General features: G+C 40.2%; 1 protein-coding gene across 1 annotated transcript in view; it reads right to left on the reverse strand.

Moving 5' to 3' along the window:
* LOC122812918 (SAP30 binding protein) overlaps positions 1-27438 on the reverse strand; it is a 1615174-nt gene that overhangs the window by 598390 nt on the left and 989346 nt on the right. The window lies entirely within an intron of this gene.

Consider the following 27438-nt stretch of genomic DNA (forward strand, 5'->3'; position numbering starts at 1 on the left):
GTGCATGTTTACTGAAGAATGGTCCAACCTCACAGTATTACCCACTAGAGCTTCCTAGAAAATATTCCTCTTGATAGCAAATATCTTTGGCAAATGATTTCCAGACCCTTAGACCTCGTTTGCCAACCATCCTCATTATTTGACTGGAACATCTGTTCCTCAGACTTCCCTACCACCCACATAAATGTATATGGCTTCACCCAGGTCATATCATCCACCACTAGAATCAGTAAGCCCAACAACAAAGAAAGTATACTAGACTGGATTCTCATAAATAACCACCACCAAATGTATAAAGCAGGCACCCAACCTGAGGAAATAAGCGATCACTTCCTAACTTACATACTCAAGTAAAAGAATGATATCCCTCAAACACCTAGCTTCAGAACTATTAGGAGCGATAAGAGCTTTAATCAAACTGAATTCCGAAAAGAACTTCAGTCATGTAACTGGATTTGTCTAAAATTACTCCCATTAGATGAAGCAGTTTCATACTTTAACTCCACATTTCTTACTATCCCTGATAACCATGCACCTAGCCGGACCATCAGAACCAAGAAAAAAGTAGAACCGTCGCGGTCTAAAAAAACTAAACAAAAAATCATAAGTAAAAATAAAGCCTGGACCTCTTGGGGAACCAATAAAACCCCAAAGGACCAACTTGTATATAAACAGCTAAAGAATGACATAAAAAGTCTATTGTTCTAGACAAAAAAAAAAACTTACTGTAACCTGCAACAAAATCATCAAAATCAACCACAGAAATTTTGGTCCAGTTTAAACAATCTTCTCCACACAGGACATACTACTACCCCTACCCCCGCAACTGCCCTCCAAAAACCTCCAGAAAATATTGCCAACACCTTTAACACTTTCTTTACGGAAACTATACTATCCCTTGCCAACCAACTAGCACCCAATAACCCTGACCCAATTGACCCCATATCCAACACTCACCCCTCCTTTAACTTTCAACCAGTACCAACATCACTTACCCGATCCTTAATCAAGAAAGTGAAACCCACCATCCTATCAGCAGACCTACTCCCCGCTGAATATCTTCAAAAAGCTTCAGACGTAATAGCATACCCCATTTCAGTATCAATCAACAGAACCATCTCGGAAGCATATATCCCCTCCATCTGGAAAATTTTCCATGTCATTCCTCTCCATAAAGGGGGTAATTCCACTGATCTATCAAGCTACTGGCCTATTGCCATTCTGTCACCTCTGGCTAAAATTAAGGAAAAATTTATCCATAAGCAACTCTTACATTACCTTAATCTGAACAATCTCCTAGCCCCCTCTCAGCACGGATTTAGACCCCACCATAGTACAACCTCAGCCCTTCTTTCCTTCTCTCAAACAATAAATCAAAATCGTGATAATAACAAGTTCTCCTCTGTCCTCTTTCTTGACCTATCCAAGGCATCTGACATGGTAAATTATCAGCTACTCCTTTGCACACTAAAAACTCTTGCCATAGATAACCTGGCAATACGCTGGTTTCAATCCTATCCAAGTGGCAGACAACAAGCTGTGCTATGGAAGGATAGCCTATCTTCCCTACTGCCAATCACCCTTGGAGTGCCTCAAGGGTCTACACTAGGACCTCTCCTATTTTCCATCTTCATTAATGCTCTCCATAAAGTCACCCCCAAAGCAACCTGCATTCAATATACAGATGATTGTACCACCTCCCCGATACACCTACAGACCTTAATCCCAAAACACCTTTAACAAAGTTGAAAGCTGGCTCACTGACTGACATCTTCTATTAAATCCAAATAAAACAAAACTGTTACTCTTCACCCCCACTCGGAAAGTCCCTTTGCCATCATTTACCATAACATCCAACACTGGTACCACAGTTTCCCCAGAATCTAATACAAAACAGGTGTAATGGTTGACAATAACCTTAAGTTTGATGCCCACATCGATAGAACCATTAAAACAGTCAATAAGAAGCTTGGCTCTTTATATAGGATTAAGCCACTCCTAACCCCAACTGCTAGGACAGTGATTGCCCATACACATTTACCATCAACCCTTCTTTATGCCTCCCCGATTTATACACACTTAAGTAAATCTGACCTGAATAAACTCAATAGTTGCTATAATAACATAGCCAGATTTGCCACAGGTTCAGCATATAGAACACACCACTGTCTTAACCTACAATCCCTAGGCTGGCTAGAGTTACCCTCTCAATTCCAGTATAACCAATTAATAGCTGCTCACAAAGTCCTCTATCAGCCCGAAAGCACGCCCATACTCAAAAATGTAATCACCCCCTACAGTAACCTAAAAACACTCCGCTCTTCTGATAAAATGCTAGTACAAACTGTTAAATCCAATAACAGCTGGTGAGTCATTATTTTTCAACTCTGTTGTCAAAATCTTGAACCTACTCCCTGCTGAACTTACAGCTGTCCACCCCATAAAACAATTTAAAATGTCTCTCAAAACACACCTAAAAATTCACTGGTTGTGGCCCTGTACAAACCAAGACTAACCTACTCACTTATTCACTTTGTATGACTGCATTCCCTGGCTACTTGTAGAAACTGTCTTATAAAAAGTCTGAAACATTAGATGTCTCACTCTAATGTATTGTGCTACTGAATGATATGCTACCTTGCTCAGCTTTGTACTACTAAAACTGTTTATGTTCTAATACGATAATTAATAAGTGTAAAGTTTTTATGTATGTATTCCAAAAAATCTGGAACATTTATCTACATGTAACTGTATAAAAAACTGCCAACTGTTAAGTCTTCTGTAGCTATGTACACGTGGGGCTTTTCTCCCTGAGCTTCTGCTGAAAATGGACCTGTATCCAGTTGGACTTTCCTGGTTAAAAAATGTAAAATAAATTAAAATTATTTCTCCTTCTCTTAAAGAGGGTATTCTTCTGCACCTATCCCTCCCTATTTAACCTAAGTAACCACAGAGTCCAATATTAATCATCCACATTATTGTATGAGACCAAAAGTGTAGAATGTCGGACAAGCTACTTATCTACCCTTCATCTTAACTGCTTGGGTTAAGAATTCCTTTAGGCTACACTGAGTTTTTCCATGATTTTTTCCAAAATGGCCTATAATTCCCTTGTCATCATACAGCAACTTGAACAGATTTAGGAATATCATGTCTAACCTTCTACCTAAGCTCCTGTCGATGTTACTCATCTTACAGTCACTGGATCAAGTATTCCAAGTGTGATTCAATATTTGAGCAATGCCTCCAAATCTTTTGTCCAACATTACACTCCCGCATAGCCTTCTTTGAGGACCTACCAACAGTTACGTTTGCTGGGGATTCTGACCCCAGGTGATGAAGAGTGAAAAGATCATCATCAGATAAAGAAGTTATGTACTTACCGTAATGTTCCATCTGTGTTCTCCATTTTCATTATTCCGCTCCTTCATTCCCAGCCGTCCCCTGCCTAGTCATTCTTAGAAGGATATTTGGAGAATACAATCTTCATATTCCAGGATTGAGCCTTTATATTTTTCTTTCCTGTCAAGTTTTTGTCTAAAATCAATAGGTAGCAAAGTCGATCTGAGGAGATAGGGAAAGTGTGGTGCATTACGGGAGGAGTTCGAGATTGAGATTCAAACTCAAAAAAAAAACTCCAGCCGAGCTGGATCACAGTCCCACAGGTGAGGAAGAATGAAAATGGACAACACAGATGGAAAGTATATATGGCAAGTACATAACTTCTTTTTATAGAACTATAGGTTGTATGAAAAGATTTATAAAGTCTAGGAAATCAGAAATGATTAAATCATTGTTCGTTAGTTATACTGGGCCCAAACTTTAGTATGGAATAATATGGAAACCTTATAAGAAAACAAGCACAAATAAACTGGAAAGAATACAGCGAAAATATACTAAAGGCATCCATGTGAAAACTAAAGTTAAAATGTCTGAAATTGTAGAGTGCATCCTATTTAAGGGGAGACCTTTTTCAGGTATATAGGGCATTCAGAGACAATTACCTATGGGAATGTTTGGGGTTATTAAAAAGTAGTAGTGAATCATCAGACAACCTTGTATAGAGGATTTTCTAGGAATGAGAAGTGTACTAACTGATTCTCTGAGATAGCTGATGCATGGAACAGACTACCAAATTACATTAAAGCAAGCACTAGTTTAGATATTTTAAGAACAGTCTGGACACACATTATGGGAACAGCTGCTTTGGTATATTGGCAGGCCAAAAGAGCATTATTGCCCATGACTTGTAGGTATGTGTTTTTGATAAAACTAAGTTAGATATGGTGAGATTTACTCCCAATACTATAATAAAAAAACTGTTAGATAATTGACAACCCAAATCTTTGCTTCTTGAGAAAATCCAAAATTAAGCAAGCTTGTCAAGTTGAAGACTGTAGTTAATGGTCTCGATGGCCCAAAAAGATGGCACCTATTAATCGGCCTTTTCCTATGTTGGCATATATTTTAGGGGTTAAATTGTAAATAGCAGTCTGTGTATTTTATTTCAGATAAAAAACACGCTGAGAGAAAGTAAAGCATATTTTTCATGCATTCAAGTCTTTGCAGATTAATTTTTCAAGGAATTCTGCTGAAGGACTGAGGTCTGCGATAAATCTATACTCATGGGCTAATTTATGATAAGAAACTTTGGAAAAGGCATGCTCAGAACATGTTTACAATTACATGGTACTATTGCAGCAGAGAAAGAAAAATTGTAAATGTGCATTAAGTGTATGGAGTGAAAGATGCAACTTTAAGAATTTGTGGGTGAATACAGTGAACCAGAGATTGAATATGTAATAGATTGCCTCTACGTGTTCCACTATCTGTTTAGAGGTTACAAATTTGAGATAGAAGGGAGGATAATTACGGTTATCATGTCAAGGAGTAGAAGCAATAAAAAATGGAACTGACTGTTTTAAGTGTACAGGAGATGCCAACTTGGTTGGATCTATCACATCTGGAGACAGATTAGTTTTACATGGTCACTTAGGCTTTTTTTTTTTTTGCAGTAAGAGATTTTATAGAACTTCAGAATTTTTGTGGGCTACCAAGTTGAGAAGTTTGAAGATTTCATAAGTACGCTTTAGTTTCTTCAAGCCAGGATCCATTCAACTATTTCGGGTTTTGTCAGTATTCATATTTTTCTGAATTACTAGTCTTTCTTCATTCAGACAGGGCACTATTTTATTTCTTTACTTCTAGTCTTAGATTTGCAGATATTTAAATGATCCTAGGAAAGACTAAACTTGGAGAAAGAATCTTGTTTGTAGTGCTTTCTCAAAGTACACAGAGAAGACCATATTGCTGCCTCTAGAATACTTGTAGAATTTTCTCCTTTCTAAAAAGCCAAAGATGAAGCCAAATGCATTGTAGGATGAACCTTGACCGTGGTGGTGGGTATAATAAAAGGTAATAGCATGAGACAACCATTTGGAGATAATCTGATTTAACACAGGCTGTCCTTTTTTCTTAACTTCATAAGAAAAGAATAAGTGGTCAGAGTTTCTGAAAGTTTTAAATGTCAAAATAATATCCAAGTTATTTGTGGACATAAGAATATGGTAAATTCTTGCTCCCTTGTTTTTAGGTTCTGGAAAGAAGATGGGGAGATAAGACAGTCTGCTCAGATAAACCTGGATACCACTTAGGCATAAAAACGAGAGGCTAGTTCTTAAAGAAACACCATCTTTCTAGAAAATGAGGTAAGGTTGATCCACTATGAGAGCGTGCAACTCGGATAATTTTCTTGTAGAAGCCAGAGCAATCAGCAAAACTGTTTCTTATGTTAAGAACCTCATATCAGCCTGATGAGCCAATTCAAAATGAAGCAAGACTTATTTTTCTAAAACAAAGTTAAGATCACAAGGCGGAGCCACATGTTTTCTATGAGGCTTGGTATGTAACAATCCTTTCAAAAACATTTTAACATGGGAATGCACTGTGAGGTAAAGATTCACAGGCAGACATGCTGAATTGACTGATAAATGAACTCTTGACTGAAGAGTAAAAAGGCCAGAGGAGAATAACTCACACAAATGCAGTAGAACAAGAAAAATACTAGCCTTAAAATGGTCTTTGTTTTTGTCTTGGCAAAAACAAAAAACATTTCCATTTACTAATATAGGATTTCCAAGTAGCAGGTTTTCTTGCATCCTTTAATAGCTGCTACATGCACTCAAAGTAGGATTTAAAAGATATTAAAACTCTATTATCCAGACAGTTAGTTGAAGTCGCTTCAAGTTGGGATATATCAAACATATGGTAAGCACTGAAACCATTCACTGATGCAGTATTCTCTCTTGGCTTGAATCAGGTCTCTGTGACAATGTATGCACTGATTTTGTTCCAGGGTAAGGGGTGCTTGTAGGGAGTGGAACTTTTTGTTAGTGAACCATGATAGAGGAGCAAGATTGGCCACAGGATAGTAACTCATACAAAGAGATACTAGCCTAAAAGAATATTGGTACTTGCCTTCTAAAAAAATAATTTCCATTTACTAATAAATGATAATCTAGCAGCAAGTTTTCTTGCCTCCTGTAATACCTTCTGCAAACCCTCAGAAAAAAATGTGCATAAAAGGTATAAAGATTCTGTCATCCAGCATGCAGCTGTTTGGGATCAAAATGCTCTGTGTGAGTAGGTCCAGTCTGTGAGGATGCTTGTGGTAATTGCCCATGGACATTTACAAAAGAAGGGATAAATCACTGTGCCTGGGCCAGAAGACAGTTACCACAGTGATCTCTCAAGAGTCCTAAAGAATGACCATAAATACCAGTGGAAAGAGTGGAAAAGCATACAGGAACACTCCTGTCTATGGAAATTAACATGCATCTGTTTTCCAGGCTATCTTGTAGTTTTTACTCATGTACCTCTGACATGGTTGAATTTGATATTGCCACACCTAATCTCTACTGTACATTGAATGCTTCTTACATAAATGGTAAACGCTCCTTCATACCTCTATTTGATAACGTTATCCAACAATTTTCTGTTCTTTTCTATTGCATCATTAGTTAATAATTTTCTGAAGTTTAAATCTGATGTTAAATACAGTTTGTCATTTCAACAATGGCAAGCTCTTAATGTGAGTAAAGATTGCAAATTGATAATTAAGCTTTCAGATAAAGGCAACAGATGTGTGGTGATGAAATTTAAACAGTATGCAGAATTGTGCTATATGCTTTTAAATGAAATTGCAATTTATGAAAGATGTGATATAACAGCTTATATCCAAACTCTTGTTAAATATCATTTATTGTTACCAAAAGGTTTTAGGCTTGGTTACTTTAGTCATGATGATCTAGATAAAAAGTTTGCTGTTAGGGGTTTTGATCTAGCAAATGTTATTGCTTGCCTAAAGTTCATAACAGTTTGGACAAGTTACAGGGTAGACCTATTGTAGATGCCTGCAAATTTTCTTTGCATAATGCTGGATTATTTTTACACAAATATGTGTTCTTTTGTTAAAGGGACCCTTCTTTATTAGGGATACCCAGGATTTTATAAGTAAAATATCTGATTTGAAATGGGAAGAGGGTACGTATTGTTTAGGAATTGATGTACAGAGTCTATATACCAGTATATCTCATCAACATGGTATTAGAGCATTACAATATTTTTTGGTGATGCACCATTATCTAGTTATATTACTGAGTCGGTCCAATTTTGTTTGAAAAAAATTCTTTTGTTTTTAATAATGAATTCTTTCAATAAATTCAGGATGCGGCTATGGGGGCACCTTTTGCCCTCATATATGCTAATTTAATGATGTCTTTTTTTGAAATTGAGTATTTGTTTCAGAATGTTTTTTTACAAATCATGTATTTAAGTATTTTCGGTATATAGGTGATTTGAATTTTGTTTTAAATGGGGGTCAAGAGAGACTGAATACATTTATTGAGTCTTTACAAAGGAATATATATAATTTTAGGTTTGAAGTCAGGCAGCTAGGTTAATTTTTTAGATTTAAATTTAATTGGAATGAATGATGGTTCTATTAGGACTACTGTACATAGAAAAATTGGGGGTGGGAATCAGTATTTGTATGGCACTAGTTACCATTCCCCCTGATTAATTACTACTTTGCCATATGGTGAATTCCTTTGTCTTAGTAAATTAGGTAATAATGATTTAGACTTTGAGAAAGAAGTACAATATACAACAAATACATTATTCAGAGTGGGTATGATATTGAGGTTAATTGCGCTTCAGACACAGCTATCAAGAAATGTTATAATGGCATAGATGTGGTTGGGTAAGGGTTTTGTACGGATCTAAGAAGAATACGGATGAATTTCCTTTTTTGATATTCCACGGTCTTGTAATACTCAGAATTTAGGTAGGGATAAAATGAGATATCTTTTTTCACTACTTTTAATGTTCTTCTTATTAAACTTTTGTATTACTTTTAGCCTATGTTATCTAAGGATAGTAAGTTGGCTAACATTTTACAGGGGAAACCTTTAGTTTCATTTAAAAAAGGACGCAGTATAGCAGACATGGTGGTTCATAGTAGGTTTCAGATGCTAGAAGTAAGGTTTTGTAGACAAATTTCTCCAAAAGTTGGTACTTTTGCATGTGGAAATTTCTTAATTTGTCCTTATGTAATAAATAACTTTTTAATATTAATGGGGTTAATTTGAGCCCTAATCTAAGTTATTCTTGTTGTACTGTTGGAATTATTTATATTTTGAAGTGTTTGATGCTAGAAGTAAGGTTTTGTAGACAAATTTCTCCAAAAGTTGGTACTTTTGCATGTGGAAATTTCTTAATTTGTCCTTATGTAATAAATAACTTTTTAATATTAATGGGGTTAATTTGAGCCCTAATCTAAGTTATTCTTGTTGTACTGTTGGAATTATTTATATTTTGAAGTGTTTGTGTGAGACATTTTATGTTGGGGAAAGTCAAAGAATGTTTAAAGTTAGATTCCAGGAATACATTAGAAACATAAGAAATGGGAATTGTGATAACCCATTAGCATTTCATTTTAGGAAATATTTTAGTAATTTTAAACTTCTTAAAGGATGTATTTTGGAGCAAGTTAATGTACGTATGAGGGAATTGGTATCTTTGAAAGTTAAGTTACTGTATAAAGAAGCTCTTTTTATTTTAAAATATGATACTTTGATCCCTAAAGGGTCAAATACTGAATTTAACTGGAAATAATTTATTAATTGATATTTTGATGTAATTGTTTTATTAGTTTATATATTTATTGAGTGCCATTCTGATGTTTAGTTGCTTCTTGAAGACTTTCTGGCTGAGGCACTAGAGTGAATAAACTATTTTCTTCTGTGGCTGTCTCTGCAATTTCTTGTATATAGTCCTGGAGCAGACTTCTGCCAGTTGATTATTGGGAATGGAAGAAAAAAAGATCTATCCGAGGTGTTCCCCATGGCTGGATGAATTATTGGAAAACACCCTGATTTTGCTTCCAATTCTGAGGGTCTGTCCTGGTCCTGCTCAGCCTTTCTGCCACAAAAGTTTGCTCTGATGAGATATAGCATACCTACAGAATGATAAAGTGTTTAAAAGCTATATCCCATGCTCCCATCGCTAGTCTGCACAGAGGGTAAAGATCTGGTTCTACCTTATTTAAGTACCACATTAATATGATATTATCTGCATTCACAGAGTGGAGAGAACTGTGAGCATTTATTAATGACGGCATCTCTAAGCTGTGTGTTTTGTTCTTTTTTGTTTCAAAGACGCTGCACATTTACTACTCGGGGACACTGCCCCACAAGCAAAGTATGGGGCATCTGTATTTCCAGTCTGTGCTGGAAATAGAAAGGAAAATGGAAGACCTGGATTCAAATACAAAATACAGTTGTGTACACTTACCAAAAATATAGATGTTTGCGTGTATTCACTGCTGCAGTCCTAACTTATGGGATTTCCTGCCGTGGAAGCCCTTGGCTGGCCCAATTGCCGGAGAAATTTTCTCTTTCTCCTCCTGAAACTGGCAGATGTCTTGTCTGATGTCACAACGTCTGGGTATAAATGGAGTCATCAGGCGCCATGATCACAGTACTTTCTTGGCCTCAACAGGTTGGATACCCTTAGCAGGTCCTTAAGCCCAGGGTCTTAAGCCCATAGACTCCAGTATGTGTGTCAAGGAGGAGAAAGTAACTTGTATATGAGAAGGAGAATAACCAACCCCATCCCATAGGCTTGAGGGAAAGAATACTGCAACAGTGAATACACTCAAACATCTACATTTATAATAAGTATGCACAACTATACTATGTTCTTGGTGTTTCACTGTTGCAGTCCTAAGTTATGGGATGACTCCCAAAGCTGAAAGGAGGGTGGATGGAAGGACTAAAGAGAAAAAAGGATGCCCTGCAAGACGGCAGTGGCAAAACCTGCTCTGGACTTGGAAAGGGTAGGAAGATGGTAATGTTTGCTGAAGGCATGCAGACAGGACCAAGCTGCAGCTTCCAAAATGTCCTTAGTGGCCACCCATTTAAGGAAGGCAACAGATGAACTGGTAGCCCTAGCAGAATGTGTCCTCATCACAGAGTCGAGAGGTTTCTTCCTATGATGGCTGCAGCAGAGAGAGAGATACATTAGGAGATCCATTTGGAGAATTATTGTTTTGAAACTAATCTCCCTACAGAGAAACTGGCAAATGCCACAAGAAGCTGATCTGACTTCCTGACACGTAATGCAGTTGTCTTTGCACATCCAAAGTATGGAGAATTTTTTCTCTCTTGTTTTGAGGGGCAGTAAAAAGAATGTAGGCAAGTGTATAGCCTAGTTGAAAAAAATCTGTCACCACCTTGGGCATAAATTAAGGACTAGCCCTAAGAGATACTCAGTCTGGGTGGAAAATGATGAAAGGTTCCACACTCATAACGGCCTGAAGCTCTTCTGGCTGAAGTAATGGCTAGTAGGAAAGCCATCTTCCAGGTTAGGAATTTTATATCTGCAGAAGCAGCTAGCTTGAAAGGTGGGAGGTTGAGCTTCTCCAGATGAAGTTGAGGTCCTGGTGGGAAGAGGAAGTTTTCTGGGAACCTAATGTGGACCCCCTTCCCAGGAACTGCTTTATGACAGAATGGGAAAAGACAGGGGGGCAAGAAGGCAGACAGGTTGAAATAGCTGTAGCATCGATTTTTATAAAGGAATAGGATAGTCAAAAAGGGATCTGAGCTTGTAAAGGCCTTTGACCATTTTGTCTACACCATAAAATGCATCTTTTCCATTAGACAGAGTAAGACTTTTTTAGTACTAGGTCTCCTGGTTTCGTTTAGAATGTCCAAGACTTGTTTGTCAAGGAGTTCCCCCTTCCCTAGGATCACTGTATCACCCAAGCCGTCAATTTGAGTGTGTGTAGGTTAGGGTATATGATGGTGCCATTGTTCTGCATTAACAGGTCCACCCTCTGTAGTATCAGACACAGTTCCCTGCTGGTTAAACTGAGCCATGCTGCCTTGGCCAATCTGGGGCTATTAGAATGACCTTTGGCCCTTCTCTTATCTTCAGTAGTACTCTGGGGAACAAGGGTATGGGGGCAGCATAGAGGAATAGGCCTCTTCAGTGAGCATTTTTTTTTTTTGGCGGTAAAAAGGTCCATCTGTGGCATACTCCATTGTTTGGCTATGCTGAGAAAAAAAATTCAAAATGCATGTGCCATTTGAGGGGGGGGGGGGGGGGCTGACAGGCTCCTGCTGAGATGATTCACTAGTCGACTGGTTTCTCCTGGTAGGTACTGTGCCTTGAGGTGCAGTCCTAGGGAGTTTGCTGTTTTCCAAACGTCCATGGCCAGGCAACAAAGTGGGTAAGAATGAGTCCCCTCCCCGCCTGTTTATGTACCACATAACCATGGCATTTTATTTTATTTATTTTATTTTACATTTGTTTACCGGGATGATCCAACTGGGTGCAAGCCTATTCTCAGTGGAGGCCCAGGGAGATGAGCTCCATTAGTCAGTTACAAAGATTTCAGTGTTGCAACAAAATACTAAAGGTACAACAAGGTTCAAAATCATACAAGTAGAGTGGTAACGTACATCATCTTCTTTCGGCTTTTCCCAGTTACGGGTCGCCACAGCGGATCACCTGTCCGCTCATGATTGGCAGTGGAGCTTTACGGTGTCGAGTTGCCAGCCCGGCGCCCAACCTTCCACAGAAGGCACACACATACACGCACTCACACCTAGGGCCAATTTTAGTGTGTCCAATCCACCTACAGCATGTCTTTGGGATGTGGGAGGAAACCGGAGCACCCGGAGGAAACCCATGCGACCACAGGGAGGACCATGCAGACTCCGCACAGAAAGAACCCCAGCTGAGGATTGAACCGGAGAACCTCTTGCTGTGAGGCGACAACTAACCACTGCACCACTGTATTAAATATACTATTTTGGTGTTGTAAATACAAGATATTGTGATAAAAGGAGTATACATACATACATATGAGAGAGAACTGATTATGATATAATGTTAGGGGTTGATCAAAAGCTAGAGAGATAAAGTAAGTAGTTAAGTGGGTTAGCTTAGAGGTAGAGCAAGGTTAGCAAGGAGGAGTAGGTGGAGCTAGGGTAAGAAATAAGAAGGGAACAGATATACTGGAGTATAGAGAGGAGATATAGGCAAAGGTAATTTGTAGGCTGAGGTGTGAAGACAGAGTCCTGGCTTAAGGGGAATTAGCGGAGGGAGATGCAGGAGCAGATCCAGTTGTTCATTAGGTACTCTTTTAGTAGTTTTTTTTAAAATTGGGCTAGGATGGTAGTGTCTACAAAATGTGGAATATTACTCCAGATTTTGGAAATACAGTCAGAATAGAGGGAGTCTCAGGACTTGTTGTTGCTTTTAGAGAAATTTAGGAGTTTTATGAGAGGATTGGAGTTGTCCAGTTAACTGGAGCTTTTCTCCCCAGACCTCCCCTGAAAATGGACCTGTGTCCATTCAGACTTTCCCGGTAAACAAATGTAAAATAAAAAATAAAATAAATAAAATAAAAATATGGAAGAAGCATCTGTTGTACAGCAGGAGTTCTTTCAGGGTTGTATACAATTATATGGGCAGAGATAAGTTGGGTGTAAGTTAAAGATGTGGAAGTTCTAGCCATTTTAGTTGATGTTGAGCAGAACAATGGTGAGATCTGTGTGGGGTATTGGTGGCAAAATTTACTATTTTACTGTAGCAAGAGTTGAGTTTAGTTAAGTCTGTTTTACTTACATAAGTGAATATGGGGGAGACAGTAGTGTGGACATATGATGAGTTCTTGCTATGTCTTGTCTGGTGTGATTAGTGAGAAAAGGCTTGATTTGATAAAGAGAACCTAGTTTGATGAGAGTCTTTTTAATGGTCTAAGCTAGGTGTAGGTCAAATTTCACTTTACTGTCCATCTTTACCAGGAGGTTTCTATTCTTCTTTGAAGGCAATCATGACTTTTTGGATTGCCATCAGTTCTTTAAGGTTGATATGTTAGTTTTTGAAATGGGAGTCCCATCTGGCCTGAGTTTGGAAATTGCTGTAAGTGGGGTCCCCAAGCCATTTCCAAGGCATGTGTTGTCAGAGTTTGCCCTTGAGGGAGGAACCTGATGGGAAGGCTAGGACTGAGGGAGTATGCTTGCACCCACAAGGCAAACTCTTTCCTGAGACAAGGAAGAAGCTTTATCCTGAAGGTGAGAGATGGATAATGCTGGCACCACACATTTTTGATGTACCACTGCAGTTTCCTCATATGTAGTCTGGCCAGGAAGATCATGAGGATGCAAGAGGCCATGTAACCCAAGGCTCCATGATATTCTCTGGCTGTGAGATACTTCCTGACAAGTAGCTTTCTGAAGTACAGAGCTGGAAAGGTACCCTTGTTTGGAGAAAGAAAGGCTTTCTGAAGAGAGTAGTTCAGTAAAACACCCAGAAACATAATCCTCTTTGTGGGGGTTTGTCTGAGATTTTTGGGTATCGATGGTGAACCCCATTGAAGTCAGTACTTTGTGTGTAAAGCAGACCTCTTTTGAGTTTTTCTAGATCTGTTGCCTGAATGAGGTAAACATCTAAGTAGGGGGTAAATCTGAATGCCCTTCATCCTGCAGAAGGCTATCACTGTGGAAAGACATTTTGTGAAAACCATGGGTGCAGTAGACAAGCCAAGGGGCACAGGACAGACCTGATAAATGCTGCACACCTGCTCTGAAGCAAAAGAACCTCCGTGAGATTTTCTAAGGGGATGTGGAGGTATGCGTCTTAAATCGAAGGTTAACATGAAGGCGTTGGGGGGAGGTCATGGGCATTAGTTTTAGAATTTTGGGACCTGCAAAAATTGTTTGAGCCATGACAGGTCTAGAATTGGCCTTCAAGTACCTCCTTTTCTGGGAACTAGAAAAAGTCTGGAGTAAAAACCTTCTCCTTGCAAACAGGCTGGTACAGATTCCATTGAGCTTTGGGTACAAAGAAGCTGTATTTGGTTTAAGGCTTCTGCCCTTTGGTTTGAAGGAATATCGGGGAAGCCTGAAAGAAGTAAACACTGTTTGAACTGGAGTCTGTAACTTATTTGAATGATTTTCAGAACCCATAGATCCCTGGTAATGAGGGTTCATTTCTTGAGGAATAGGGACAATCGACCTCCCAACCTGCAAGGAAAGGAAGGATGAAGGATGGGGGATGAAGAGTTGGAGAAATGAAGTGTCAAGTAAGAGTCATGATTGTTCCATGATAGGTCCCTGGGGGTGGGATCCCACAGGCCTACTGGAGTTTGTTGCCACTGTTTTGGTCATTGTTGCTGACTTTGGCTCCTTTCCCTACTAGATCTCCCATGTCTACGGCCAGACTTCAGGAGTAGGAAAGGACAAGTGCTTGGTAGGGTAACTGTGGCAAAAATGAGGAGGATGGACCTGGAGAAAGTCTCTGACTGTTTGCATGGAAGCAAAGCCTCAGCCTTAGGAACAAAAAGAAAGTTTTTATCCAAAGGGACATCCAGGAGACTGGATTTGATATGTTCAGGAAGGGACTGCTCCCTCAGCCAGGTATGCCTTCAAATGACTGATCCCGTGGCTGCAGTCCTGCTGGGAGCTTCCAAGGCACAATAGCCACAGTGCAAGGAGCAATTAGCTAGTTGAGAGCAGGAGTTTCGCAAGTCCAGCAGCTCCTTTGAGAGGACCTTATTTTCAATCTCCATCAATTTTTGTTTCATCTGGTGGTTTCCTAATACTTTAACACAAGAAACTGGGAATTCGAAACTTTTATGATGAGGGTAGGAGAGGTGTAGTCTTTCTTTCCAAACTTGTCTAAGGCTCTGCTTTCTTTCTCAGTTGGTAGAAGTGTTTTTAAGTACTAGCTTTTTCTCTCTTAAGGCCCTGAGTCACCACTTCGGGATCTGCCACACGGTTTTTAAAAGTGTGTTTGTGGGAGTATAGAACTGTGTAAAATCTGTCATGCTTCTGAGGAGCAGGGGGAAGGGAAGTCTGGTTGTAAACAGGAATCCAACAAGACATCATCCGCCACCTTTAAGACTGGAGGAATAGCAAGGGGTTTACACTCAGGGAAATTTAAAAATTCTATAACTCTCTTCTTGGATTGTGGATAGTCCTGAGCTTCATAGTTAAAGTGTTCCCTCATGGCATGTAAGGTTTTCCCAAAGAAAAATCTCCTCTGGGTGGAGGTGAGGGGAGGCTAAGGCAAGGTTCTCCTTAGAATCAGAATCCCAATAGCAGGCAACAGATGCACCCTCTTCAAAAGTGAATTAATCATGGTCACACTCAGATTCAAAGGTGTCAGAAAAAAACTCCAGGGGTGAAGTATACCTCTTTCTTTTACCAGGAGATGATTCAGGGGGAAGGGAGGCATTTGGATCTGACCAAGGAGATCTTATCCTCAGGCAGCCTAACTAGGTCTTGTTGATGGGCCTGAGTTTGGGAACCGGTAGGCCTAGGCTAAAGCAAGGTGCGTGAAGCTTTTTGAGAGAGGCCTTAGGCCTAACGCCGACATCCACACTACGACCTGGACAAACGACTGACTCCCGAGGACAGTGGGCCAAGGGGATCTCCTGATGATGAGAGGAACCGTCGGTTTTAGAGCATTTGTCAGAAACTGGAACCTGCGAACTGGCTCCGGACACAATTGGCAAGCTAAGTCCTGTCTGTAAGAAATTACAGTGTCCCGGAGGTGCACTGGACTCTGAACAGGACTTGATACAGGCCTGTGCCACAAACTCAGTCAGCGAAGAGGACTGTGAAAGTACCTCACCTTCTTCAAAAACCACAAGCCTACCAATACTGGTGAACAGTGAACAAATATTGTCTGAGGCCCTAAGGCAGAGGCACTTTTCTTTTTATGCCTAGGGAAATCAACTTCAGCTCAACTGCTGGACGACATAGTAAACGAAGACCCTGATGACTTGCTAAAATGTTTATCTAAAATCTCTATGCTTGATAGTTCTACTATTAAAGACAGTACAGAACTGACAGTTAAGAATGTTGTGTTCTGGCCCAAACAAGTCACACAAAAAGAATCAACGTCCCGGTGTGGTATCTGCTTGTCACAGCAGAGACAGTTATTAACTTTCTATGACAGTCAAAAAACACATGAAAAGTTCACCATCAGGGTACTTGGCTTTACGGCTTCTTTCTCTGATGTGGACCAACTGATCAATGCACTAACTAGCACTCTGCTTCAGGCTCCAATAGCAAGAGGCAGACTCCCTTTATACCCAGATGTGGTGATTTTGGACAGGGAGTACACTGGCTTTAAGAGGAGAAGAAAATTGCTCTGGTAATCGGGCTGGCCAAGGGCTTCCATGGCAGGAAATCCCATAAGTTAGGACTTCAAGAGTAAAACATGAACATTTGATCTTTCCACCAAAGTTCCCTTTTCACAAATCCTAAAACCAGGATCAGAAAGTCAAGCAGTGTTGATGTTGGGACCATACTGATTTTAGGTAGCATTGAATTTTTCTCATGTGGAGTCTGGTTAGAGGAGTCATGAGAATCAGGGATGCTATGAATAAGCAGCATCCCGAGAAAGTCCCCTGCTGAGGCCTTGGTTTGAATGGAAAAACTTAGGAATAGATCCAGATATTTACTTACCTGTTCCTATGGAAGAGAAACTCTTTGAACTGAGGTATCTAGGAGACACCCCAAGAAAACAATCTTGTGAGGAGTCAAAAGGGATTTCTAGATGTTCTCCTGAATCCCCAGTTTGTGAAGATCTCTCACCCAAGTGACAGATTCCTGACACTTTAAAAAGACTGCAAAGATAAGCAAGCAAGGAAAAATGTGAATACTTTGCAGTCTTCAGGAAGCTACCACTGGAAACGGACACTTAGTGAATATCCTTGGAGCAGTGGATAACCCAATGGGTAATCCAAAGAACTGGAAGTGATCCAGCACAGAAAATCTTAAGAAATGTTTGAAATCTGGTGCTTTAAATATGATAACCTTCTTTTAAATCTAGGGTCACAAAAAATCTTGAATGGGGAATGACTGGTAAAATGTTGTGAGGGGAATAACATTTTGAATTTTGGTAGTTTCACAAACTGTTTTAGAAAGGAGAGCTGTACAACTAGTCTCCATGTGTGATCTTTGTTTGGTACCAGAAACACCCTTGAAGAAAGATGTTTGAACTGGTGAATAAGGGGAAATGTCCTAAGAAACTTACAGCGGTAATCAAATGATGATCATCACACTAAGTTCATCAAAATAAGCAATTTTTTTTTCACAAAAAGTGCTTAAAATAAGCACCAAATTTAAATCTAAAAATAGAAGGTAAACAGTCAATTAAGACCAGCCAGTCTTGTAAAAGTCCTGCAAAGCACACATTTCACATCCAAACAATGTTTCTAACAGAAATCTGTACATTTTTCACAGAATACATATTTTTAGAAGGTTTTCTCTTTAGGGAGCTTAATTATCCAGCAATGGAAGACCATTAGTTGAATGTCAATTCTCTGAAGTTTGCAAGTGGAGAGCTCTCTAAGTGCAGCAAAATAGTACTGAAGCTTTTGATGCCCAGGCTGCTGACTTTCTCCTCTCAGAGCTCATGCAACCAGCAACCTAGACACAGGAAGAGGAAGCCCAATAATTTGGAAGACTGGCTGTTGTACCTTAGGCAGGACACAAGCCATGCAGTACTGTAACAGTGGTCCACTATACAACTCTGCTATGTTCTTTGTATTGATCCCTACTGGAATAATTCCCCAAGCTTTAGGATGCCAAAGTGGTAAACAGACTGGTAAAGTTGGGCTGCAACAAGTTTTGCAGAAAGGTAGTTACAAATCCAGCTCTAGCCTTGGAAACAAAGTCTCCTCTGTAGTGGATAGAATTCTCTCCTTCATGGATGCAAAAACTACACCACACTAACTGATCTGAGGTTCTCATGTACTTCACACCTGTGTAGTATTGCAGTTGCCTATGCACAAGTCAAGAATGAATAATTCTTTCTCACCTGATCCAGGAGTTAGGAAAGAAAATAGGGTGCTGGACAGTTTGGTTAAGGAGACTACAGTTACTACTTCTGGCATAAATATGAGGTTGTTTCTGACACCTGACCCTTCAATAAGGATGAATTTATTCTGTGAAAAACCAAAGTACAGCTGTTTTCCAATAGATATTGGGGGGGAGACTGAGGCAGCAGTCTCAAAAGGTGACTGAGTCAGCTTTTCCAGGACATATTTCAAGTGCTATGGAACAGTAACAGCTCTCCTTTGTGGTTTCAAATGAAGGACTCTTTTCGGGAAACATTCGAAAGGCTGCAATCCCATGAGTACAGGCAAAAGTCTAAAGTCATGCAGAATGAAATGTCTTTCATTTATTTATTTAACATTTTTGACTGGGTTAGTCCGACTGAGCAACAGCCCTTTTTCAGCCGAGGTTCCAGGAGAAAAGCTCAACATTTTCACAAACATACCTTTACAGAGATGTATGAAAAGGTCAGAACTGAACAGCTTACTGAAGTGCTGTAAAATTACGGACACCAGTCTTGCACTGGAGTCATGAGAAGGAAAACTTCCACCTGGCAAAATAGGACTTCCTCGTGTCAGACGTTTTAGTGTCAAGTATGGTCAGTAAGACCTCAAAGAACTGGTGCCTGGAGAACAATAGTTAAGTAATCCTGACAGCTGCAGTGCCTTTAGTTTGGTGTGTAGTACAGACTCCTTTTCCTGATTTAGGAGGTCCAACTGCAGAGGCAGCACCTAAGGTTTCATCCAAAACATCAGATTGAGGAGAGAAAACCTACACTGTCTGAACCAAAACCATGCAGAAAAGCATTAGTGACCTTTTCTCCTTTGCCTTCTTGGTCACCCTGGGGAAAAGATGGATGAAAGGGAATGCATTTTGCACTGCACCAACTCAATCGGCTCTGACACAAAGAATAGAACCAAACTGTCAAGAACCAGAGCACCCAAGGGCTAGGATGACTCTGAAATCCAGAAGGTTGACCCTGACCTGAGGGCACCAGCTCCCACAGCCTGCATCTGACAGCACTGGAGACAAAAATGCCAAGGATGGTGTTTGCAACTGAAGTAGCCAAGCTGCTAGAAAAGGCAGAGGGGAAGGCAGCATGGTCGAACCTGACAACTCTGGAACCAAAAGAATCAGGGTAGGAACAACAAAGGTGGGAGCAGACACCCTTGACCTTGGAGCCAAGTAGGCTGGGATAATACCTACATGAATTTGAGCCAGCAAGGATTTCATCAGTTGCTTCAGATCTGAGGGTTTGGGGCTCCTAACTGAGCTGGAAGACCTAATGAAAGAAGCCAGTGAAAGTGGCTGCTATGACCTCTTGGTTGATGTTGGAACCGAAGCACAGATCTGAGAGGGGGAAGACAGGACCCAAGGAGGAGGATGAGATGGCCCCAGGGAAAACTCTGAAGGAGTCACAGAGCAGAAGGGAGACTACAGTCTGCCCAAGGAAGCCACTGGGTCCTTATCCAGAAAGGGGATAGGAATGCTAAGGGTTAAATGAGACTCCAAAACAAGAGCCACGTAAATACAGATAGATCCAAAGAGTTTGGATCTGGAGGGGCTTGAAGGGTAGTGTACCTTCGGCTCCAGCAAATCCTGAACAGACTAAGACGGTTGTTTGTGACTCCCACTCCTTTTCACAGGTCTTAGAATCTTTATCCTTAGACCGCTCCTTCTCCCACTTGTCAGATGTCTTACTTGGGAAGGGAGAAGCAGCAGAGGTAGGAGACCCCTGACTACATGCTTAGCTGCTAGGGACTAATTTGACTTTGTACACTGTACTGGATTTTCTGCATCCATGTACTTAATTATACTGTATGATTGGCCTTGCAATCATAACCAGCTTATGCATTCAAGTCATGGATGTCAATAAATTCACCTTGAGAGCAAAGTGAAGCAAAGTTTGAGAGATGAAACTTGACAGTCACATCAAGAACATGTAATAGGTATAAATGGAAAGACCCAATAATAACTCTGTGAAGTGCATGGAGCTTTATTTAATCCATGTACTACCAATTATAGAAAAAAAGTGAGGTGCATAATGTTTTATAATTTACAGCTTTGAAAGCCATAAAACACTTAGAGCTGCCACCCACACACACACACACACACACACACACACACACACACACACACACACACACACACACACACACACACACACACACACACACAGTGGTCAGAAGTGAAATGTCCTTCTGAGATACTAACAACTTTAAAAGCTGTTACACACTTGAATGCACATTTTATTTACAAGTGTGGTAAGTGATGCATCCAACAGCTTTTAAAGCTGCTTTAGCTTCTGCCTCAGTTCTGTGGTGACCAGCAGTAACCTCTGTTAGACCAACACAAAATCAGTGCTTAATAACACCTTTCTGGTGTAATAAAAGTGCTTAACAACCCTTTCCCTTCTGATTTTAGAGCGTAACTATGATACTTTAGAAACTGTAATACCATCTTACTTGCCCATTTACAACACTGTATTATGGATTTTGGCCCATCTGGTGCCAAGGTCATGAATAAAAGTCTTTTAAGACTAGTCCACTTGTTTAACAAATGAACAACTAAATACTCTGGCACTAGTCACATGATGGCAACATTAACAATGATATAGTGCAATGTGAGTGAGTGAATTTTATAGATTTTATAGATACACGTGTGTGCCTATATATATATATATATATATATATATGTATGTATCTATGTTTGTAGAAGTGTGTGTGTTTGCGTGCACATACACAAAACATCAATGAGCCAAATGCTAACAATCCAAACATCAAACTGCTACTACAAATGCACCAGGCAATAACTTCAGGTCATGCAATATTCAAATGAATTAAAAAAAAAAAAAAGTTATTTATACGGTGGACAATTCCCCCTGTGCCCCCCCCACTCTCCATGATAATTATGTGCACTAACTCCATAACTGCACAATATTGGGGAAAAAGGCACATTCCCAAACTCTAAAAACTGTGCTATCTCACACACCTATTGACCATCTACTTAACTGACCAAATTTTGTCAATTAAAAAGATGTTAACCAAAGACAATTTCAATGGAATTTAGTACTTTTATAAACATGTGTACATATATTTATAGACAGAAAAATAGCTATAGATAGAGAAAGACAAGTTACCTCATTCTGTGCAAGCTCCTTCCCAATGAGAAAACTAATTTGGTCCCTGTCATTACGGGAATAATACAGTCTGCATCTGGAGGGCTTCCCATCTCTACCAGCTCTTCCCGACTCTTGGTAGTATCCAGCAAGGGATTTTGCAATGTTCCAGTGGGCCACAAATCTAAAGGAACCATAAATCACATTATTTTCAACAATCCCTTTTTATAATGAAAAAAAAAACAGTTATTTTGAGCACCTTAAGGAAAGTTCATTACTGGTAGCACAATTCAACATAATAAAAAGCCAGGATACAATCACATAAAAAAAGCTATGCACTTACCATAATGATAGACCTGCGTTGTCTGCTTCTGTCCTGCTTCAATGGATGGGTCTTCAGATCAGACTTTGGTCACTCATTACTTTGGATCCAAAGCTTAGGCTCCTCTCCTTACCCATAACTTCCTGCAAACCCTAACATTACCTTGTATCAAGTTGAGGAAGAAAAAGAAATGGATAACTTCATTACAGTAACACTGAAAAGGGTAACCCACAAGGATACAAAAAACTCATATGCTGATTTGGAACTAAAAGTGCACCTAAAAAGACTTAAGCACAGGTCATTTTAGTCACACCACAGGTAAAGAAAAGAATTCTGTAATCAGGCACTGGGAAAGGTGGGAGAGTAGTTGAGGAAGGACAGAAACAGTCAATACAGATCTATTCTTATGGGAAGTTCATAACTTTCGTATTGGATGTTGTCTCTGCAGTCTGTTCCTCAATGGACTGGAGAGTCTCCAGCTACTGAAACCCTTGGGTGATCTCATGGAAGGATATCCTAGAGGAACAGCTGAACCAAGGCTGCTCTACTTCTAGAAAGTAAATCCAGTTTATAACAGGACATGAAGGTATGAAGATTAAACCAAGTGGCAGCTGCACAAATATTAACAGAGGCTCTTGAAAAGAAAATAGTAGAAGTCGCCACAGATCTAGTACAGGGAGCATTGATAAGGCCAATCCTTGATAAGGACACTTCAGAAACTCCATGATCCCAGTCTGGTTGCTGAAAAGGAAACAAAAAGTTGATCAAACTTCCGAATGTACTTATTACAGTGAATGTAAAAAGGTAGTTGATGGACATTCAGCAGATGTAGCATATACTCTCCTTTACTGGAAAAATTAGGAAAGGAAAACGGGAGATTGATGGTTTGATTTAAAGTAGTCTCAGCAGTATCTGCACCTTGGGTAAGAAGGAAGCATTTGTTTAATGAAACCCTTTCCACGTGAACAATTTTGCATGGAGGCTTGCAGGAAAGAACTTGGAGCTCTGATAGCCTTCTGCAGAAGTAATGCTACTAAAAACATGTTTTCCACATTAAAAACATGAGAGCCACCTTAGCTCCAGGTTTGAAAAGGGGTTTTGTTGGGGCTTGAGGTATAATAATAATAATAATGTTCCAAGGAGGAGTAGGATCTCCAAGGGGGGATTTCTGAGAAGGAACATACCCCTTAAAAAGGCTTTAGATAATCAGAGAGGCAACACATGATTGTTTTTCTCCAATGTAAAAACCTGAAATAGCAGCTAAAAGGGCTTTGATAGTGTAGTTGGCACCATTTTGAAAACGAGAAGCTAGAAAAATTATGACCGCTAGAAGGGAAGCTGAAAAGGCATGTGATTTTTGATAATGGAGAACGCTGGACTGAGTGTAACTCCCATATATGATTACAAGCGAGAACTAAATCCAGTCCAGTGTTCTCCATTACCGCCACTTTAAGTTATCAGCATTCTATAAAAGCGTTTTTTCCAGAAGAGGAATAACATTGAATAAAATATAGGATTCAATTGAGCCAATACCTAAAAGCTATACAGTTTTAGTCTAGCAACAATTTTAAATAGTTATATATTCCAATGTTCTCCATTACAGACACATTAATTATAAATAATACTGTTTAGATATTTATTTGTTTTAATATATTGTTAACGTTGTTTACTCCAAGAATCGGTGTAAAACATTACACATATAGTTGAAAATTCGTAATTAACTACAAAAAATATATTTCTTAAATCTCATTTATATTACCTATTTAAAACGGTCACTTAATAAACAAACACAATTATAGTGCAACACTATATTTTAAAGAATAAGTATTTTAGATGTTTGCACGGCATTAACACAGAACACCAGCGATCATGATCTAAAATCTTAGGACAGTAGTGTGTATGTGCAAAAAGAAGAGTTGTGTAAAATCTTACCATAACCATAGACGTCCTTCGCTTCTATGTTGCAGGATTCCTTGTATACGAGTTGCATTCTGCCCATCTAACTGACATCCGGCCTGCATACAAAAACTTATAGCCACTGCCAGTACGTGGGACAGCGCACGTAGGTACCGACAATGTCAGCCATAAAAGGGACGCTTGTACACACCATCCTCAGAATAAGTTAGCCCCATGCGGAGCAAGAGTCCAAAGGCCAAACAAAAAATGCAGTCATCCTAGGAGAGAACAAGTAGGGGGGAAGGCAGGTGGGAACAGAATACTGCAACATAGAAGAGAAGGACATCTATGGTTATGGTAAGATTTTACACAACTATTCTATTTCCTTCTATTCAATGCTGCGTTATTCTTTACATATGGAAGAGTACAAAAGCTCAGAAGGAAACCAGGGAGGAGGAAGAAAGTGAAGAAACATTTTCTACAAATCTATGCAAAATTGCTCTAGCAAATCCTGGCCATGATCTACAGATACAGTCCAACTCGTAATGTTTAGTAACAGTATGAACAGATGACCAAGTAGCAGCCTCCAAAATGGAATGGGCATCCAGACCTTAAAAGAAAGCACCTAATGAGGCAATAGATCTGGTAGCGTGAGCTCTGACAGAGGATGGTAGAGACTTCCCATGATAGTCATAGCAAAACACAATAGCGTTAGAAATCCAAGAAGCAATAGTTTGTTTGGAAACAGGTAAACTCAAGGCCCTGGGATGAAAGGACACAAAAAGTTGATCCGACTTCCTAATAGATTTTGTTTTGTCTAGACAAAATCACAGTTGCCTATGCACATTTAAGGAATATTAAATGCTTTCACTAGAGGACTGAGGATCCACCAAAGGAGCTCTGTTTTCAGGCAAGGAAAAAGGAGGATCAGGACATCCAAAGGATAGACATGCTGAAACCAAGTTGTCTTCAGAAACCACTGAAACTTTCATGTGCAGCTTTGCAAAAGGGAGCACGGGAATCGTGGAAGCCATGAACCTGAGTAATCTTAAAACTTCCCTGGCCAAGATGAATGGAAGAGGCAGAAGGGCCTCCATGTAGCCTGTAAGAGAATGAACCTTGTCTGAGGGGAGGAAAACCATCATCAGGTCTGTCCTGAACTTGCATCCTAGAAATATTAGGTCCTGAGTAGGGGTAAGACTGGATTTTTTTGAAGTTTGCAGTGAATCCCAACCTCTGAAGAAAGGGAATGGCTAATTCGTGGTTTAACTTTAGATGACCTAGGCTGTTGGCCAGAAAAAGAAAGTTGTCTAGATAGTGATAAACTTGAATCCCTTGAATCCTCAGGGAGGCAATGGCTGAATCCAAGCACTTGGTGAAGACCATTGGAGCAGTGGAAAGACCAAAAGGGAAGGCAGAGAACTGAAATTGCAACGAACCCACAGAGAAACGCAAGAATTTCTGTACGGAGTGTGAATAGGGATGTGTAGGTAAGCATCCTTGAGATCCAGAGAAGCTAAGGAGGAGTGTGGAGAAACCAGAGGAAAGAGTTTGCAGAGAAAGCATCCGAAAAGAAGGCACTTTCAGGAAGATGTTCAAATGGGAGAGGTCTACGATAAGCCTCTAAGGACCATCCTTTTTGGGACACGAAACATCCTGGAGTAAAATCCCTTCCCTCTTTGTTCTTGAGGAACAACCTGGGTTGTACCTTGGTGAAAGAGTTGAGCTAGTAACTGAGGAAAGAGACTAAGTAGGCTGGAAGGGGGTTGAGGGATTCCTAGGAATGGTGGTAGAGTCTTCCAAGTCATAAAGTAACCTTTTCAATGATGGAAAGGACCCAGGAGTTCTGAGCGACCTCCATCCAGGCTGAAAGGGAAAGACAGAGAGGTGAATAGACAAAGGTGTACGACTTGGAAGAAAGGCTTGGTTGTCACAGAGAGCCAGGTCTGGCCTGAAAGTGCTGTTGAGGAGTTGCAGGAGCAGCTGTTCTTAGATTTCATAGACCTAGATCCTACATAAGCGGAAGAGGAGGAATGAGCAGGTCTTCTGACAAAGGAAGTCCTGGTAGGAAAATTCCTGCAAAATTTGGGGACTGGGGAAGCAAGCAAGTGTTTTAAATTTTGGAGCTCCTTTACTTTTTCCTGCAAAGATTTGAAAAGTTCTGCAGCAGCTGAACCAAAAAGGGCAGGATTATCTAAAGAAGCATCAAGAGTTTGGCCTTTATGTCATCAGGTAATGACTAGAGCCTTAACCATGAATGTTGCCTAAGAACAGATGCAGAGGCCTCAGCCCTGGAAGGAACATCCACTGCATCATAGCTGCACCTAATGGAATGCCTGGCTACCTCAGATGATGTAGACAAGAGATTGAGAACCTGAGACTTAACCTCTGAGCCAGATAATTTGGACAAGGCTTGAAATGCCTGAGAAAGCAAAGCCAGGGAGTGCCTAGACTTGCATCTGGTAATTAATACCCTAATAGCTAAGGTGGAAGTAGTATATACTTTTTTTTACCTAGCCTTTCCAAAATCCTGCTTTCCTTATCAGAGGGAAGTAGCTTAGCAGAAGGAATCTGACCACAGACCGTTCATAGGAGTCAACCTTTCAGAATGGCGGCAAAAACATTCTGAGGATGATACGTGTGGATGTCCCTTTTATGGCTGACGCTGTCAGTACGTATGTGCGACGTCTCACATACTAGCAGTGGCTACAAGCTTTTGTATGCAGGCCAGACATTGCAATGGGCAGAATACAACCCATATGTAAAGAATACTGCAACACTGAATAGGAGGACATCTAAGATTCTGCTGTAAAATTTCAAATGTCCCAAAAAAGCACACACAGTTCAGTGTTCTTCATTATCACCTGATTTTTCTCTGTGAGGCCCAAATGGAAAATCTTTTCCATTTGCTTTTGTAAATCTTTCTGGTAGAAAGTGTCTGAGATGATGTTAGGATATGGACTACTTGGGAAGAAAGTCTGGATTGACTAGCCATGATTGGAAGTGAAGAAACTAAGTGGTTAATTTGAGGACTTAAATGCCTGGAAGAGGCATGCTGAATGGGTGAGAAAGGAGATCCGGGCTGGGATCTAGCACACAAGGGGGGGGGGAGCACTTCAGATGAGGCCAGAGATAGGTGAACCATACTTGTCAAGGCCAAAAGAGAGCAATGAGGATCACCATGACTTTCCTCCTTAATACTTTCTGTAGAAATTTTGGTATGACAGGAGTTGGAAGAAAGAAAAGGAGACTGGGGGTGGGGCAACCCTTAGTGACTCCCACTCCAGAAGTATTAGGACAATGAACCTGCTGCATTTAGTATTGTGGACAGAGGTAAATAGATTGCAGTATGGTTGGCCCCAGCGGCAGAAAATCTGCTGGGCCACCTTTTAACTGAGGGACCAGTCGTGAGGCAGGAGGACAGATCTGTTCACCCTGTCTGCTAAAACACTGGATTTCCCAGAATGTGCATTGCTAACAGAAAGCAGTTGCAGGATACTGCCCATTTCCAAACCCTCATGGCCTCTCGACATAACAGGTACACAGGGATTCCCCCCTTTGTTAATGTACCAGACTACGGATAGAGATCTGTCCTTGTTGGAAGGAAAGAGGGAGCCCTGAAAGACCTGCAAATCTAGAAGAACTGCCCTCATATCTAGGATGCTGATTTGGAGATTGGCTTC

Source organism: Protopterus annectens, chromosome 10.part0 (assembly GCF_019279795.1).
Source record: "Protopterus annectens isolate FY-2018-M chromosome 10.part0, PAN1.0, whole genome shotgun sequence".
Classification (NCBI taxonomy): Eukaryota; Metazoa; Chordata; order Ceratodontiformes; family Protopteridae; genus Protopterus; species Protopterus annectens.